At 46.6% G+C, this 19,008-nt stretch overlaps 1 protein-coding gene across 9 annotated transcripts in view; it reads left to right on the top strand.

Moving 5' to 3' along the window:
* DLG5 (discs large MAGUK scaffold protein 5) overlaps positions 1–19,008 on the top strand; it is a 1,559,980-nt gene that overhangs the window by 1,274,295 nt on the left and 266,677 nt on the right. The window lies entirely within an intron of this gene.

Here is a 19,008-nt window from a genome sequence, read left to right as displayed (position 1 = left end):
CACCCGTTCCACGGTCTATAGTGGGCGGTAACAGACGGGGCACGAGTTAAAGGCCTGAGCCAAGCGAGAGCGTTTAACAAGGGTTGTGGGACGTTACCATCTGACACAGTCCGTGGCACGGGGGCTTAACACTATTAGCACCTGTTCCACAGGCTGTGTATAAAGTATTTCCATTCATTGAACGGGTCACCTAGTGGTGTTCCGTTTATTGAATGAAAATATTTTCCCAGCATGGTTGCCATGGAGCAGGAATGTGGGGCTCCGTACGGAACCCCTCTTCCATTTCTAGGGCGGCCACAAGAGTGTTAGCAGCAGCAGTTGCGGCGCCGCAATCCGGTAAGTGGGGATGGGAGGGGGCGATTGGATAATAAGGGAAGGGAGGCAGTGGGGCAAAGATGGCTGCTCGGAACACAGGCTTGGATCAGTAGATTCAGCCAATGTTCTGAGCCTGATTGGCTGGCTCCCCCCAGCAGGGTGCCAATTACTTTTATTGCCTTGATGAATTATTCTCTCCATTGTGCATTTTAATGAAACATGCCGAACTATAGCTTTATTATAGTTGGACTTTTTTCACCTCCCTAAATCATCAACCCTTCCTTTGGGCATAGCAACTCTTACCTAAAACAAGAAAATAACCTTGTAAGCAAAATCCCAGGTGCATAAGTGATATCCAGTCATTACAGCCAGAGAGACAGTAGGTGGTTCTTGGCTGTCGATTTCCCTAAAGCTCTCACTATGTACAAAACCATTTGAAATGGTCCTGGTGGGTTAGGAAATCTTTGCTCTTCCTTTCGAGGCCTTTTTTAAAAAACAAACCAAAAGAAATGATTTAGAAAGGCCACTTTGTCACTGCACAGAGCGGTCTTTTTAATTTCAAATAGTCAGCCCTGCTATGCACACGAGTGCGCGCAGGGGGTGACTGGCACATCAGGACCCGGACGCGACCGTGACGGCGAACGGGTAAGTGGATATGGGCGGGCGCGCATGTGTTTGTGTGCATGGAGGTGGCGGGGTCCGAGGGAGTGGGTTTCGGCAAGGGGGGGATGAAATCCACCGTTTTGAAGTAAATCATGGGTGCAGGGGGGTGAAAAAATGTCATTTTGATTTTTGTTGGTCACCTAAAATCGGCTGAAAATAAACCGTATTTTGGTTAGGCGACCTACAAAAATTGAAATAATGACATAGAACCGTATGGAACACCCAATCTAGAAGCATAAAAGGTGGCTTTAATATCAAGCTAAATATGTTTATGCTTGTTCATTTGTATGTGCTGCCCTCTCATTTCTCTAGTGCCCCATATAATCCAAAGTAAGTAGCAGTTAATAGTAATCACGCCATCTGTTTCGTATGAAAGTAGGAAACTTCCCATCAATCGGTGCTGAACTCAAGCTGTTAACAGGTTTTTCCTGGCGCTGGCGATTAGTGGTTATTGCTGGCCGTCCTCCCAATAGCACTCACTAACCCATACCACATTACGAACTCCCTGGCTGAAATAAGGAGCTTTTCTTTTCTACGCATAACAACTGCAGCACCCTTCTTCCTGGTGAGCATGCAACCAGACCTTTTCCCCCCGTCCTGTAGAATCCCAAACGCTAATGCACGGGATTACTAGTGGCTCCCCTTTACATTGGAAAGGCCAAGATGTCCACCACCCTCAGTCTTCTGATAAAAATGTCCCCCCATTGCTGTACTCTGTTGCTTTTTGCTCACTCATAGATGGTTCCTGGGGGCCAGCCAGCCTATGGAATAACCTTGTGTTCAGCTTGATGTTTGGGGGCCTGTGTGGTGAGTGGAGAAGCTGCACTTGGGTCTTAAAGGGATGGAACCTTTGACTTAATGGTAGTGGTTCATTCGGTGGGTCACACCTGAATGATGTCTTAACAGCCTTATGACCGGAGTTCTGTGTCTACATCTCCACCTCCACCACCTAATACCTTGGTCTCCATGCCATTTTCCAGACAGCCCCATCGTGATTTCTTCCACAACGCTGTTCAGCCACTTTCATGCTCTTCCAGATGGGTTTCGAGTGCTCAGGACTTTCCACCCCTGTGTTGGTTTGCCGTGTATTGGTGACGTGCTGGCCCTCTGTGGTGATCCATTCCTTGGTAGCTTTCTTCACTTAATTACTGAAATGGAAGATTTAGAGTAGTAATTTAAAGCAAGTGTCAGGCCTGTGTGGTATAGCCTGCCTTTCCACCCATGTCCCCAAACTAACCCTTTTTTTTCTCTTTTGCTCAGATAATGGCACTGCTCGTCATTTTCACCTAGCAGATACTTTTAGTTCATGCATTGGTGTTCCTTATCTAGCTAACCCATATGATGCCCTTTTTTAATGTATTTGATGACCGGTTAGTCTAGGACTTTGTGTCTCTAAACAGTCCTTGGACTGTGAGAATCGTTTAACTGCAAAGGACTTTGCCATTTTGAAAGGGGCCCCTATACCATACACGAAAAGATGCGCCAGACACGAGGTTCAAATTCCCAATGCTAGAGTTTATTGCAAGCAACAATAGTCCCAATTGGCCAACTGTGGTCTCACGCCCCGCGACGTGAGTTTCCTAGACCTCGAGGGACGCAAGAGAGACGAATTACGTACATGAGTTACATATATACAAAATGCATATCATACAATCGGCTATGTCATGTTTAACACCCTCCTTTATTAAGTTTCTTTGAACTTGGGATGACGATGGACATTTCCGACGGGTATGACAATTATGACACTTTTGATGTCTATTCTAGTAACAATGTGCAATTAGAAAGTGCGGAGGCATCTTTTAGTTGTTGAACAGAACTCAGTGGTTCTGTTCTTGGAAGCAAGCTGTACACGGGGCAAGAGTCACATTCCAAGCTTTGCTATCTATGAGGTACTATTCGTGTCCTGGGAGCCGACACGCTCTAAAGGGTTTTGCGAAGGGGGGGCCGTAAGAAGAGCATAATTCAAGCCTTTAGCTGCTTTATTCTAACATATTCTACCACAGTACGAGACTGGCTGACTGCTGTGAAATGATTAAATGCCCTGCAGCTCTCCCTCAAGGCTACAGAGAGGGAGCGTGGGCATTCCTTTCTGGGCTACTCATGAGGAGTTTCAACGAACTCCTCAGTCCCGCGACCTTGCCCTTTCATATTAAGACAACAATGTTAACAGTTGAGCAGAAAAGGCAGAATTCGCAAGAATTGCAAGCTGCAAAGCAGTTTTAGACAGAAAGCAATGAGCAATGGTTAACAAGCAACATGACGATTCTTGCTACTTTAAAATGGCCGCTTGTTGGTCAAGCATAGCAGTCTGTATTTCTATAATTCGGTGCATAAGACGGTTGGCCTACGGCCATCAAGTTACGTCCGTCATTCAAATGAAGGGTATTCACTTTTCCAGATTGACACACCCTCCTTTTGGCCGTATTCCAAACGTCTTATTCATTCATTGTATCATCCTCCGATGAGGATAAGTCTGGGGTATCTGTCTGAACCTCTCATGCTATCATGAGCATCATCTTCATCATTAATGTCTATGGCCATGAATTGTTTTACTGTTTTTGTTTCATCAGTGTCTCTGTTATTTCGGTCATGCGTTTGTTTTCCTCTCGACACCATGTGCATACATCCCTTAGTACATCCCTCAGTTGTTTCAGTGCAAACTATTGGTAGGCATTGTATGCAACAGCAACAGGTTATGAATATACCAAGTACCACCATTAGTATCGAAATTAACTTCCATCCCCAGGACCGCAACAGTCCCCACAACCAGGATCCCATCCCCCAACCCCCTTCTTCAGTAGAGAGTGTGGCACTTAGGACATGTAATTTCCAGATTGCTTTAAATATCATAGGGGAGTAATCATCTATATACACACAGCATGCAGTTTTTACGGGTTTGCAAACTCCCCCACGATCAACTAATATTATATCGAGAGCCATCCTGTTTTGTAGTGCCATTAGTCTTATTCCTTTTTCTTCTAACGTCATATTCAATAAAATAGCCGTTGTTGAATCTATTGTATTTTTTAATATTCTAGACAGTTTTCTTATATTGTAGGAATTTTCTATTTGGGCCAAGAATGGTATAAATGATTTGGCTATATCTATTGCTATCATTCCATCCTCGCTACTCCTTTGAGTTCTACCTTTTGTTCGTCTGGCTACTTCTGCTGTTTCTAAGAGGAACACTCCTGGAAACAGTAGACCTAGGTAGCATGTACCTCCCCAGTTCCTGGGCAACCATGGATATGCTTTTGCCCCACATATGAAGTAAACAGGGTCCCCTACGTACACGGGTTCTATTTCGTGCTTTAAAACTACTGTGTTCAGGCTGCTGCTAAACGTTCCTACTTTATAGGAACCTTTTTTCTGTAAACATAGGGTAGCAGTTTCGGGGCTGTGATCCACTGTATAGGCAGGGGGCACAGCATCTTTATTCCATTCATCCCTCATTTGAAATGTCATTACTGTCGTTTCTTCTGCTGGCGGGGTCGGTCTATTCTGCTTATGTAATCTATCTAGTCTTGTTGTCTTTCGTGCATTCTTCCTCATGGGATCTGGTGAAAACACACAAGCTTTGTGGAATATGGAACAACCCACAGGTCTCATGATCACTTCCTCAAATTCATTCATATTGGTCTCATCTAGCTAACCCGTATTACTCTTGTTCCACTTCCCAAAGAACATTGCACTCAACGATACTTCACATGAATAAACCTTCTCTGTCTTTCTTCCATTGGGGGCAAAGTACCAGTGATTACATGAACCGGGCTTTAAGTAGCTGCTTTTGGCAAAAGTGTTTCTAATGGGTGCGCGGACTCCAGGAACCATAGTGTAATAGCTGTTATTGTTGGTACTACCATACGTAAGGAACACAGGACCAATGTCCAAATCAGTACCTTATTCCTTTTGCCATGCTTTTTCCCTAAATTTACAGTCTCTAAATCTATCATCTTCTTAGCAGGGGTGCAGGAGGAGGCTGAAACCGGTCTTGATTTGTTCTTCGTCCTTCTTCTTGCTGGCAAAGTTCGTCGCAAATGTCTCTCGTTCTTGATGACAGAAAAGTTCAACAAAAATGTCTCAGTTCAATTCTGCCAGCCCTTTCACAGCCTTGATCACTTATCCACTCTGAGCAAGATTAGTTGGTCTTTCTCCCACTGCTCAGACGATTTCTGAACAATTCTTCGATAGAGTAATATGTGCATCCAGCTTTTCCTGCTTTGGCTCTTGACACATGCACTTTTTTATAAGTGCACCGAGGAGCCGTGAGTCTTGAATTGTCCGACTTGCACAACTCTCACACTTCTCTCCTCTACGCCCCTGGCTCCTACTCCGTCCGTGAGTGGAACCAAAGGCAAAAGAAAAGCACCAAAGATCTATCTGTGGATCACTTTGCCTGTCGAGGCCGCAAATCATACCGCTTCACTCCCGGTATTGTATGATCCGTGAATAGTGCCGTTGCACTTTCAGTATCAGGCTCAGTGTCGGCCTGCGGCACAATGATGGGTAGCCATGAGCGCCGTGGCAATGATGTAGTTTCTTTCTTTGGCTTTGGTGCATTTGCAGAGACTGGCGGGCGCCAAAGGGGTACACGCGTTGTTTCTGCTCGTGTTTGCAGTTCAGCGTTTGTGTCGCTCAGAAGTGATGTTGTTTCTGCTGAGCAGCGTTGGGGCATTTTTCGCCCTTTCCCCTTACTGGCAGCCTCTTCAGGCTCTGTTTCGAGTTTCACTTCTCGCTTGGGCTTTGTTTCAACTTTCACTTCTTGCTCAGGCTGATGCTGTGGCAATGGACTGGCAACAGTTTCTTTCGTTTCCGAGACCGTTTCCTTTCTCTGGTCATCGGAAGCTGTCAGCAGTCCTGGGAATCTTTTGGCATGTGTCGCATGGATCCATGCCTTCCGTCCGTCCACTCGAATGGCCGTTTGCGTCGCCAAAAGTACTTGGTAGGGGCCGCGCCACCTGGGTGCTAATGCTGTCTTCCGCTCAAAGTTTTTAATCAGGACCCAGCTTCCAGGCTCCAGCGAGTGCCCCGGTCCGGTGTATTGCACTGGTAACGCCTCCTGCACCTGCTGATGAATTAAATGCAACTTCTGCATTAAAAGGCCACAGTACGTGCTTAACATAGGATGCTCGACCTCACATAATCTTTTGGGCTGCGGTGCGCACCATACATTTGCCGGTCTCCCCATTATAATTTCAAAGGGGGAGAGCCCAGTTTTAGCCTGCACAGGCGCATGCACAATAGCGCTAGGGGTAATGCATCCACCCAACTCGACTTGCTCCCAGCACAGATTTTAGCTATCTTTGACTTTAAGATACCGTTATGTCTCTCAACAAGCCCGGCAGAACTGGGATGCCTAGAACTGTGGAATCGTTTCTCTATCTGTAGACCTGCACAGATCTGTAGTACTACTGCGCTCACAAAGTGTGGGCCGTTGTCTGACCACAGGACACGGGGCAACCCGAACCAGGAGAAATACTCTTTCAACTTTACTTTTGCCGTTGACATGGCAGTGCAGTCTTTTAAAGGATATGCCTCCACCCACTTGCTAAATGCACAAATCACCACTAACACATATTTGTAGTTCTGGCACCTTTCCATTTCTATGAAATCAAAATGGATCACCTCAAATGGCATGGAGGGTGGGCCAAAACTACCTACTGGAGTCACGGTTCCCTTCCCTACATTGTGTTGCAAGCACGTAATACAATTCTGCACTAGCCTGTCTGCGTTCTTTTTTATGTGCTCATTTTTCCATACTGTGGATAAATGCTGTACCATCTTCTTCGCACAAATGTGGGTAGGGCTATGCACCATTGTAACCTTTGCGGTTACGTAACAATTTGGCAACATCCAGTTCTTGGTCTCTTTGTCCACCCAACATCCTTCCAAATCTAACTCCGCAGAGCCCTCAGCCCACCCCTGAATCTCTTCTGTCGTGGCCTCAGCCTGCATTTCTTTGACTGTGGCAACTCCATTCTCTATCACACAAGGTACTTCCTCAGTCTGTACTGTCATAATCTTATTTCCCAAATCTGTGGCTGTTTGTTTTGCAATCCTGTCTGCAAATGTGTTTCCCTCTCCCACTTTACATGTTACTTTTTTATGTGCCTCGCAGTTCACTATAGCTAGGCGCTTTGGAAACGTGAGTGCAGACAACAATCGCACAATCAAAGGCCCATGCCGAATCCTGGCCCCATGTGATGTCAAGAAACCCCTCTCAGCCCAGAGTCGGCCAAAGTTATGAACCACGCCAAAGGCATACTGGCTGTCAGTATAAATGTTCAAATTCTCAGAGTTCACAGGCTCGGGTCAGTGCTATTATTTCTGCGGCTTGTGCCGAATTGTAGGGGATTCTTCTGCTTTCTACAACACTCTCTAGGGTAGTAATTGCATATGCGGCCGTTGATGTGCCATCAGGTAATTTAAAACAAGAGCCGTCACAAAACAACTCCCCATCTGGCTCTTTCTGTGGGATGTCGCTCAAGTCAACTCTTCCCTTTGTTTCTTCTTCAGTGACCATTAAACAATCGTGGGGTGATGATTCGTTGTCACCAATTTTTGCTATGGGCAGTGGCATTAATTCTGCAGGATTCAATGCGCTACACCTCATAATTTGGATGTGGGCTGCAAACAAGATGAGCTCATACCTTGTTAGTCTAGCAGAAGTGAGGTGTTGCGTCTGTGTTCTATTTAATAGAAAGTCTATAGCATGTGGCACCATCAGAATTAAAGTGTGCCCCAATACCATTCCTTCCGTTTGTTTCACTGACGCAGCAGCCGCTGCGACGGATCGCAAACATCGTGGTAATGCGCACGCTACAGGGACCAGCGCGGAAGAATAATAGCCGCACGGCCTATTTCTTCCACCTTGTTCCTGTGTCAAAACCGCCAATGCACATCCTTCACTCTCGCTCACAAATAGTCTAAATATCTTTTTATAGTTAGGAGTGCCTAAAACTGGCGTAGCACACAATGCAGCTTTCAATTGCTCAAACGCTTTCTGACATTCCTCATCCCACTGTAAAGGCATCACTGCATCCTTTTTAGTTAACTTTATCATCGGCTTCACAATCAACGCAAAATTACTGATCCACTGCCGACAATAAGAGGCCATGCCTATTACAGCTCTAACTCCTTTTTGAGTTTTTGGAATAGGCATACTAGAAATACTTTCTATACGTTCTGGTGTTAATCTTCTCCCTTCTTTCGAAAGTAGGTAACCCAAATAAGACACCTCCTTTTTATTGTACTGGAATTTCTTCAAACTTGCCTTGTGACCATGGGTCGCTAGGTGTGTCAATATAGTATATATATAATATAGTACTTTCTTTGCAGATCTCTTTTGTGTCAGCAGCTAGTAATAAGTCATCTATGTACTGCAAGAGTACGCAACCTTCAGGTAATTCTAACATGTCTAGCTGCTCTTTTAGCGCTCTACTGTAAATACTCGGGCTTTCTGTGTATCCTTGTGGAATGCGTGTGAATGTGAATGATCGACCTCCTAGAGTGAACGCGAACGGATATCTACTGCTTTTATCCACTGGAATGCTAAAGAACGCGTTCTTCAAATCAACAAATCAACTACACTAAAGTATTCTGCAGTGGCCGGTATCATTGTCAGTATTGTTGTGACATCTGGGACCAAAGGGAATTGTGGGTCTACCACTTTGTTCAATGCACGCAGATCAATTATGAAACAATATGGTACTTCATTGCCTCCTTTCTTGTAAACTGGAAGAATCGGGCTGTTGCACGTGCTACCTGCAATTTCTTCAACCACCCCCAATCTCACTAGGTCAGTAACAATACTCTTTAATCCCTTCTCACCTTCAACAGAAATTTTATACTGGGGAATTCATGGTAATGTAACACCTTTTTTTCAAAGTTATTTTTGCTGGCTCTATTTTCAAGCATCCTACATCGTTATCATGCATTGCCCACAGACAGGTTGGTACTCTACTTAGCTCTTCTGGTAACGCTTTTGACATAAATTCCGTCACTGGTGCATCGTGAGGCCACATTGTGAGGAACACCCCATCTGCCGTACAATGTATAACTGCCCCCAATTTTCTCAACAAATTTAATCCTAGCAAGTTCTCCCCACAATTTTCTGTCGGAAGAAATGGACACTGTTCCGTAAATGGTCCTATTGTAATCGGGTCAGCTTCGGACATGGGGTTAATTACTGGTGTACCTGCGAACCGTACAGAAACATTCTTTTGCCCCGACAGTGGGATCTCCGGAACCAAGTGGTTGTCTATCGAACACTTCTGCGCCCCTGTATCTACAAGGAAACGGTGCCCCTTATTCCCGACTTTCATTTCTACGTAGGGTCCTCTCTGATTCACGGGAATAGACACTAGTTCCGACCCCTGCCGTGGGCTGTCCTATTGCGAAAATAACACATTGTCCGATGTGTAGTCACCGCTGCTGCTATAATACGTGTTTGGCTGTGTATCAAAAATATTCCTATTTCCCCCGCGGTGTCCTCCACTCTGATCATTTCTCTGTTGGCCCTGCCCGCCCTGATTTTGGTTCGGAACACTTTGGTTCAATGCCTGGTTCTGTTGAGCTTGGTTTTGACCATAGGATTGGTTTTGATTACCTCCATTGGTATATCCCTGCTGCTGCTGCATGCTATTTCTGCTTGGGCCATTTGACCCCTGATGTCCTCTATGTGGCCTTCTCTGGCCAAACCCACCTCTATTCTGTAGGTGCGGGCATTGCGCTCGCCAGAGTCCTTCCTCCTTACAGTATGCACATTGATTTACTCCCAATGACACTCCGTGCATATTATTCAAATTTCCCCTGCCTTGTGCATTTCCTCTACCTCTATTTTATCCATGGCCTGCTGCAGTAACACTCCTATTATCGTTCGCATCGCTTCTTTTCTCATCTCCAATGGGTACCCAGTACATATCTCACTTCCTTCACTGACGTTCTTTTGTTTGACATCCATCGCATTGTTTCCCCCACCCATGCCTGCAATCTCTGTTTATCACCTATTTGTCCTTGTGCCGGCAAATGCTTTGCACCACCTGAAAAAACTCTCGGCCACGATTTTTGCATATACAACCTCGACGCCTCCTTCCTACCTTTCTTAATACTCTCCTTACTATATTCAGGTGTAGCAAACATTTCAGCATATCTATCTTCCATTTCATTTTTCAGTTCAATGAGTTTGTACACATGTTTTCTTACATCCTCATCTCTTTGCTCACTGCGTGCTAACTTATTCAAATCTAACAATCGTTGTGGCGGTACATTCCCAAGTATCTTTTTCCATTCTCCCACCAAAATTTCCCCCATGCATTCCAACACTACCTGTCTCTCGTTGCTTTTTCGGTACCCATACAATGAGGCCAATGCTGCCGTCCCATCATTTCCTTCTATGTACCTTTCTACCTCTTGCTGTAATTCAATCTTTCTTTCGTTGCTGATCGCGCTTAGAGTTACCCGTCCAAATCCTGTTCCTTCAGCCCCGCCTCTCGCCTCCCCGGTCTCCATTTCGACTTCGGGAGGGGCGGATGGTGCTGAATCTGTTTCTGGAGCGAGAGGTGCGGATGGGACAAGTGACACAGGTGGCATCTCTGAAGGGCCTTCCTGGGTGCTGGGAAATTGTGTCTCTGCGGTCTGCGCTTGTGGGAGGGCTCGAGCTGTGGGTGGGGCTTGGGTTAATGCTTGCGTGAGGGGAAGTGCTTGGGCTTTGGGAGGGGGTATGAGAACTACTGGTTGGGCCTGCGCAGTTCCTATTGGTGTGTTTGGTTTCGATTCTGGTTTTGCACCACGACCCGTATTAGTTAGCAAATGTTCCATTAATTCGTCTGCTATGTGTAGTTCCTGCTGAGGGTATATTCCTTCTATGTTCATTTGCTAACATTTCCCTTCCCGTCTTAGACTTGCCGTCCACTCCTCCTCCTTTTCTTCTGCTACCGCAACCTTCGATTTGTGCCTACGCGCATGCTTCTCTCTACTCCTAAGTTGGAGCATTGCTTCCCTCCTCCAATCTTTGATAGTCTCAAAAGCTGCAGGTCGCGCTTTTTTCCTAATCAGCACCCTTTCTAGGTTATCTATCCTCGCAATCTCAAAACTACCATTAATCGGACACTGATGGTCCTGTTGCTTTCTAGTTTGCCTATGCCAAATTTCACAAACTATTATCGCACCCACACCATATTTTGCAACATGTCATAAGCCGGCGTTCCCCCAGGCGGTGCACTTTGGCCATATTCCAAGGACTGTCTACCGCAGCGGAAAAGCCCCGCTAAAGTGGACAGTACTCCAGGCATGTTTTTAACCTTCCCCTTTGGTTAGCTAACCTTTACCTGGACGTTTGAATTTGCAAAATCAACACTCAACCAAAAATCAGGTTTTTGTTTGAATCGGGGAATGACTCACCTGATAAAACAAGTCGCCTGTCCTAACGCAACCTCTCCCAACGTTGTCTGCGCTTCTCTGGCCTCTGCCTCGTTTCGGGACCCTCGTCTCCTTTGCCCTCTGGCCCGGTACGTCGATCAGGGATCAGATGTGTGCAGATCTGCGAAGGAATCTCTCCTCACTACTACAGAGGTTCAAATTCCCAATGCTAGGGTTTATTGCAAGCAAAAATAGTCCCAATTGGCCAACGGTGGTCTCACGCCCCGCGACGTGAGTTTCCTAGACCTCGAGGGACGCAAGAGAGACGAATTACGTACATCAGTTACATATATACAAAATGCATATCATACAATCAGCTATGTCATGTTTAACACCCTCCTTTATTAAGTCTCTTTGAACTTGGGATGACGATGGACATTTCCGACGGGTATGACAATTATGACACTTTCGATGTCTATTCTAGTAACAATGTGCAATTAGAAAGAGCGGAGGCATCTTTTAGTTGTTGAACAGAACACGGTGGTTCTGTTCTTGGAAGCAAGCTGCACATGGGGTAAGAGTCACATTCCAAGCTTTGCTATCTATGAGGTACTATTCGTGTCCTGGGAGCCGACACGCTCTAAAGGGATTTGCGAAGGGGGACCGTAAGAAGCGCATAATTCAAGCCTTTAGCTGCTTTATTCTAACATATTCTACCACAGTACGAGACTGGCTGACAGCGGTGAAATGAATAAATGCCCTGCAGCTCTCCCTCAAGGCTACAGAGAGGGAGCGTGGGTATTCCTTTCTGGGCTACTCATGAGGAGTTTCAACAAACTCCTCAGTCTCGCGACCTTGCCCTTTCATATTCAGACAACAATGTTAACAGTGGAGCAGAGTAAGCGGAATTCGCAAGAATTGCAAGCTGCAAAGCAGTTTTAGACAGAAAGCAATGAGCAATGGTTAACAAGCAACATGGCGATTCTTGCTACTTTAAAATGGCCGCTTGTTGGTCAAGCATAGCAGTCTGTATTTCTATAATTCGGTGCATAAGACGGTTGGCCTACGGCCATCAAGTTACGTCTGGCATTCAAATGAAGGGTATTCACTTTTCCAGATTGACAATTTGGTAAGCTCCTACAAACATGGCTCGCAAATTGGAGAGCATTTTATCAGTTAAGATGCTTTTAAAGACGCTTCACAATGCACACCTATCATAACCCTGAAATTCTGTAGAGCCATTGATGTTTGGGACTGAGAGCGCCTTGTGGTTCTAGAAACCAACAAGAGCCCAACTCGTACATACAACTATCCATTCTAATTGACACATTCCTCCCACAGCTTCAGTTTGGACCAGATTTCTTTCCAGTTTTCCATCAAGCTGTACCGTATGGCTCCAGGCTGGCTCCATCAGGGTTCTTTGACACCCTTTCTGCCTGAAGTGATGTTATCCATAGTTATATTTCGATCCACTGGCTTCAATCTTCCCCCAATCCTTTTTTTCCCTGGACAACGTGCAAGAATGTTTTTTTTCTTTTATTTCCTTTAGCCCCTATGACATTTTTGTAAATCAACAATTCTTCTAAATATGGCTTCAAGCATTGTTATAGTTGGATGGGCATGATGTCTGTATTCAGCAAACAAATAGTGTGTCAAGGCCTCATAAGGGACAATGACACAGAGGAATGCCACCCCACAGGTCATCGTGAAGCAGGTAGGCAAGCTGCTTTTGACCTCAAGTAACTGTGGTACAATTATGAAGACTGGAGAAGCCTTCCTCGCGGTTAAGAGGACACGGCACCAACAACAAAAGTTCAATAAATAGTGGCATCATTCCTGTAGCAAGTCTTCTAGTACTCACTCCAGAAAATGTCACAGCGCAGGTCTAAGTCAGATGACTGCCCCTCAAACATCTGGTGTGTCCATATCTTCACTCACAGTCTATGCTTAAAGTCTTTGAACAAACTCTACCTTCTAATGGATTGTGCCCTCCCACAGATTCCTCATTTTAGATCTAATTTCCTTCTCTGTAGAACACTCAGAAACCTTTTCTACCAGCAGGTGGTGCTGTGTGGCCCAGTGCCAAGCATCCTCGAGTTGTTGGCTTTGGGACCAGACAAGAAGTTGACGTCTGTATAATAGTGCGCACGATGGCCCATGACCTCCGTTACTTTTTTCTGCATGCCCAGCAATCTACTCTGGAAAAGTGCGACACCTCTGAGAATTTTCGGTGGCGCACTTTTAAATGATTTGCATTCGAGGAGCGACTCCAGACATCGGTCGTCTTCCTCAATAAGGCGTGAAGGTGGAGGCACAGACTCATCACCGGATAGGCAAGTACGCTTTCCCTCAAAAAACACCTTGGCAGAAAAATGGGAAGTGTTGTTAAAATGATGCATGTCCACCTGTTTTTTTTTTTTTGTCACCGCGGGTAGAAGACTGTTTGAGCCCATCATACCTGTAAAAAGCTGCCAGGTTCTCGGTTCACTGACCTCTGTGCGCGCCCGAGGGCAAGGGAGCAGTGAAAGCCTTGAGAAGGATTTGAGAGCTGCCGACGCCTCTGACATCTTCGGCACGTTCTTCAGCGCTTCGTTGACTTTGCCGGTATCTACCTCATAGGGCACAGTAGTTGAAGAAATCAAGGAGGACATGATCTTCCTTCCAGGGCATCTTAGATGAGGTTAATGACCCCAGTCCCTTTTCGATTTGAGCCCATGGGCTCCTCTCGACACAGAGGCATTTCGTGTTTAGGAAGATGAGGCCAGCTGACCTGGCTTCCATTTTAAAGGATGCAAGCGAGCTGGATACCTCCCTTAAAGTGGAGTTTCTCCAAGCTGATCCTCAAGCCCACCCTAGTGTGGCATATAGGAGGATGATGGCCAAGGTAGCTGATGCCTTGGGATAGGGCCATCCTGCAATGGAGATTGTGGAATGTGATCTTACAGATATCTTGGCAGTGGAGCCTGTCCTTTCCACAATGCCATAACAAATCTTTTAATAGAGCTGTGGAAAATGCTCTGCTGTGGGACACCAGATCATACGGATTTTGTAAGGAAGTACAAACCATCCCCCTCTGATCCATAGATCCTGATCGGACACCCCACGCATGACAGCCTGGTGGTGCAAGCAGCAGCTGCTGGCGCTAAGGCTAGCTCATACCCCTCTTTGCCCCCGAATAGGAACAATGAAAGGAATGATGCTCTGGCCAAAGAAGTCCTAAAGCAGCATGGCCCATAAGGCAGTACAAAGTAGGAAAGGGGGGGCTCATGTATTTTCCTACCTGGACAATTAGTTAATTGGGGGTTGGTTTCTGGATCAAACCCTGGATCACCTGAATTGCACCTGCCACCTTCTCCACAGCCTGGGCTTCTCCCTCAATTTAAAGAAGTCTCAACTAACACCTTCTCAAAAGCTTCAATTCATCGAAGCGGTTCTGGATTCTCCCTAAGGCAAGGCTTTCCCTTCAGAGGACATCGCTCTGCACATTCAGCAGATGGTCACCAGATTTCAAAACTCCCAATATTTGCCATCCCTATACTTCTGCCATTGCTGTCTCATGCCATCGTGCCTTTTACTGGTGTCAGAGGCCCAGTTGATTGAGTTCGCTCTAATGGGCTCTGAGAGCTCAATGGCCACAGTTCTCCAGCAGTATTACAGACTTGATTCAAGTCCTGAGTAGAGTCATGCAGGAACTCCGGTGGTCGACTTGAACGTGATGGCAGGAGAAAACTTTTGGCAACCGTGGCTGAAAGTGATGGTGGTTACAGATGCGTTGCTGAGAGGTTGGGTTACTCGCCTGAATGAGCTGACAGTGATTGTGCTGTGGTCCCTGGTGGAGACCATATTACACATAAACCTGTTGGCGCTTCGGGCAGTCAGACTGGCGATGATGGCTTTTTTTTGCCTTCTCTGCAGGAGGTGACTGTCTTGATCATGACGGACAACACAGTGGCCATGCACTACACCAACAAGAGATGGTGTAGGGCTATTCCTCCTATGCAGAGAGGCGATGCAGTTCTGGGAGTTACAGAGCAGGATCTCTACATTGCCAATTTACCTTGCCGGGAAGAGCAACACGACGACTGATGCCCTGAGCAGGTAGGGCTTGTTCTCCCACGAGTGGAAGCTCTGCTAGGAAGCCCTTCTGGATATCTTTGCCTGCCCTCTTGGGAACCCTCAGGTTGATCTGTTTGTGTCCAGTGTAAACAGGAAGTGTGGACATTTCTGCTCCAGGAAATTTCCCCTGAGAGGAGTACGGGGGATACATTTGTGGTGGACTGTAACTTCCAGTTCCTGTATGCCTTCCCACTGATTCCAGTAATTCCTCAAATGATCAGGAGTTTGAAGAGGTACAGAGCCACCATGATCATGATTGACCCAGATTGGGCCAAGTGGAAATGGTGTGGCCATCTGTCCTCCATGTTGGCTTTCTCGAGGACTCTTTCTCAGGAGAGGGGTCTGCTTCTTCACCCGAGCGTCCACATGCTGATCCTGCAGTCTGCCTTCTGAATGGCAGGATATAGGGATTGTGACCTTCCGGAAACGTGATGGCGATATTGCTTCCAGCCATGGGGCCAGCAACAAACCCTTTGTAACGCTGCCGTTGGAAAATGTTCTGCAGCTGGTGCAGAGATCAGGATGTGGATCCTTTCTCTATGCAACATTTAATTTCATTTCTCATTTGTTTAGCACTTTCATCATAGGTATAAAAAGGAAATAATAATAATTTAGCATTTATATAGCGCTACAAACCCTCCGGCATCTGAGCGCTGCTTATTACCCACGGTGTGTGGTGCTCATTTATTGACCTCGGAAGGATGAAAGGCTGAGTTTGGCCCTGCCGGGATTCGAACTTGCTTCAGCTGGCTCTGTAGAGATGTCCATGCGAGCGCTCTACTCGCTGTGCTATCAGACCGGCTATGGTCCAAATGCGTTGTAGGTTGAAATCCCTTGGAGGTACTGAAGTCCAAACTATGGGAAAATAGGAAGTGCTAATATGTGTGTGTGCATTCTAGCCATTCGAGATTGAGCAGTGCACAACTCCCTACGAGCCACCCTTGTCTAATTGGCATCTGGATGAGTGAAGAGAGGCACATTTAAGTAGACTGGAGGGGTGTGCAAGAGAATGGTCGTTGTGTGTAGCTACAGTTCAAATATTTTGGTGTGAAAGGTAGCTGCATTCTTAAGGCAGAAGGGTTGTGTAATGTGTCATTAGATTTGTATGTGTAAGCAGATGCATGCTGCAGTGAGGCCTCGCCTTCGGCTAACTTCCGAAGAGACAGCGTGCGAGAGAAATAAATATATATAAATTGGCTACACTCTAAACATTGCCCACCTCCTATGCTCCATCTGAGTGCCATATTGTGCTCACCCCTAAAATCCAATTGAGTGCAATACTTTGCCCACCCTCGAATTCCATATACGTGTGGTACATTGCACAAACTCAGGATCCATCGAAGTGAGATAACATTAGTAACCTTGGTTTGTGCAATGTAATGTCCATCCTCAAAACCATCTTAGAGCAATACATTGCCCATCCCCTGATACTTCAACGAGCGAAGTATAGGCATCCCTCAAAATCAATAAGAGTGACAGGGTTTTACCAGAGCACCGTAATGGCTGTGTTCACCACCCGTACCACCTTACCTGAGTGGTAGCTGTAGGTTGTTCTGTCAGGCATCCATGGGCGAAAGGGGGCAAACAGGGTAAAGGGGCTGCCCTTTGCCATGGCCAGCTGCCCGGGCAAGACTGCCCTGGGGCCTTTGGCGACGCAGGCAGCTTCATGGTGGAAACATCCAGTGATGGGCCTGGTGGGCGGGAGCAAAGCCGTTGGTAGAGATGTGTTGCTGGTGGTCTGCTGGGGGTCCTGGGGAGGCGCAGGTCTGACATGTGTGGATGCCGCATAAAGGATGCCCAAGCCTCATCTCCCCCCTTTGCTCGCCCGAGTGCGGTTGGCCCATGCGGGAGACGATGGGAGTAGGACTAGTTGTCAATCTAGATTTCTGTAGAGAAAGGGTGGTCAGACGGGAAGGGCAGCAGTGTGGTGTTTTAGTGTCCCGGAATGGGTGTGAAACAGGGAGGAGGAAAAGCAAGGTTTTGAGGGCTTTCCTGAAAGAGGTGGTCCTCTTGGAGGCGGACGTTGAGTGGGAGAGAGTTCCAGATTGTGGGAGCAAAAATGCAGAAAGAGCCTTCTATTCTCGTAAGATTGTAAGGCGGGATCACAAGAAGGAGGGAGAATCTGAGGTTTCTGGTAGGTTGTTATTTTGAGGTTAGTTTGGAGGAAAACTGGGCCTTTTTTGTGGACGGCATCGTATGTGATGCACAAGGCTTTGAAATGTGATGCTTGTGAATCTACTTAGAATCACATGCTGTGCCTATAGTCTGACATCTAGTGGTAATCTTGGAGTATTTCATTTTTTTTCCGGAGGCCGAAAATGGGCCTCAACCTGACCGTGTCAGTAACGCTAGCCCTATTGTGACATGTAGTGTTCCCTTGATCCCTCACGCGGCGAGTTCCCCCCGGTTGATTCTTCCACCATAGTGGTCGGTAGCTTTAATGCAGAGCTCGTGTTAACAAGATTTATTGCTATATATTATTGCGTCTTTGACTAACCCTTTTGACAATTTAACTCAACAGCTGTTTCCTGTTTTACGAATCTCCGGCTAGTGGCGGCCTTCACCGCTGCAAGGCCTGTCCACTCTCTAAGCCTAAGACACTTAAAGAAAGGCGCACAAAGCAGTGGCCAGTCTACGCCATGCAGGCCGAATCCCATTCCCACACCAGCAATGTCGCATCAGACGAATACACCTCCAGCAGCCAAGGCTCCAGTCCGGAGGATGAGGACATTGTTTCAGAGTCTGCTGACTTCTGCGTGCCTGTCCCCAGCCCCACTAGGCATGCCGAACGCACTGCTATGGGGAGATCACCCAATGGCAACAGGGGCACACACGCTCGCACCATCATTGCTAAGCACACAACCCCTCAGCATCCTTCGATTGTCCCGCCGAAGAAACCCTGGCACCCACAGACCCTTTAATCTCTGGCGGAGCCTGCATAGCCTTCTGGTTCTTGACCCTCTGTGTTTGGCGGCTGGTTCCAAGTCTTCGACTACACAGAGTGCTCCCCCTAAAGTTCTGACGCCTGATTCAGACGCATCGAAAAACACATCGAAACATGTGTCCTTAAGTAAAACACGCCCTAAATTAAGGGAAAAGTTGCCCAGGGCAGTTCCACCTCAAGGCTATGTCCAGGCCCCTTCACCACTGTCGGTACTTACAGGGTCAAAGGGGTCCTATCCAAGAAGCTTTCTCACTCGCTGAAGCTCCATCTACAGACTCCTGGACTAGGGCAAGGTTTGAGGAATGTATGGGAAAGGTCTGTGAGTTTTATTTCTCAGACAGGTTTGATAAGAGGTACCCATAAGAGGACTCGCTCCTTTGAGGATGACTCTAGGCCCTACAAGTCTCCTAGACTTCACTCCCCTGTTTTCCACTCGACCTCTTTTGAGGGGTCAGTAATTCCAGGCAGACAACTGTTTGACGGTCTTTCAAAATATGCCATTTTATTTTAAAAGAAACCTCAAAATGCCTCACTTTCCATACTCTGTTGAGGAATTCCCTAGCTATTCTGAAAGCTAAGGGAACACACTTAACACCGAATAACTGGACCTC

The sequence above is a fragment of the Ambystoma mexicanum genome, chromosome 8 (genome assembly GCF_040938575.1).
Source record: "Ambystoma mexicanum isolate Mex_15411 chromosome 8, UKY_AmexF1_1, whole genome shotgun sequence".
In the NCBI taxonomy this organism is placed as follows: Eukaryota; Metazoa; Chordata; class Amphibia; order Caudata; family Ambystomatidae; genus Ambystoma; species Ambystoma mexicanum.
This window is presented reverse-complemented; position numbering and strand designations above follow the sequence as displayed.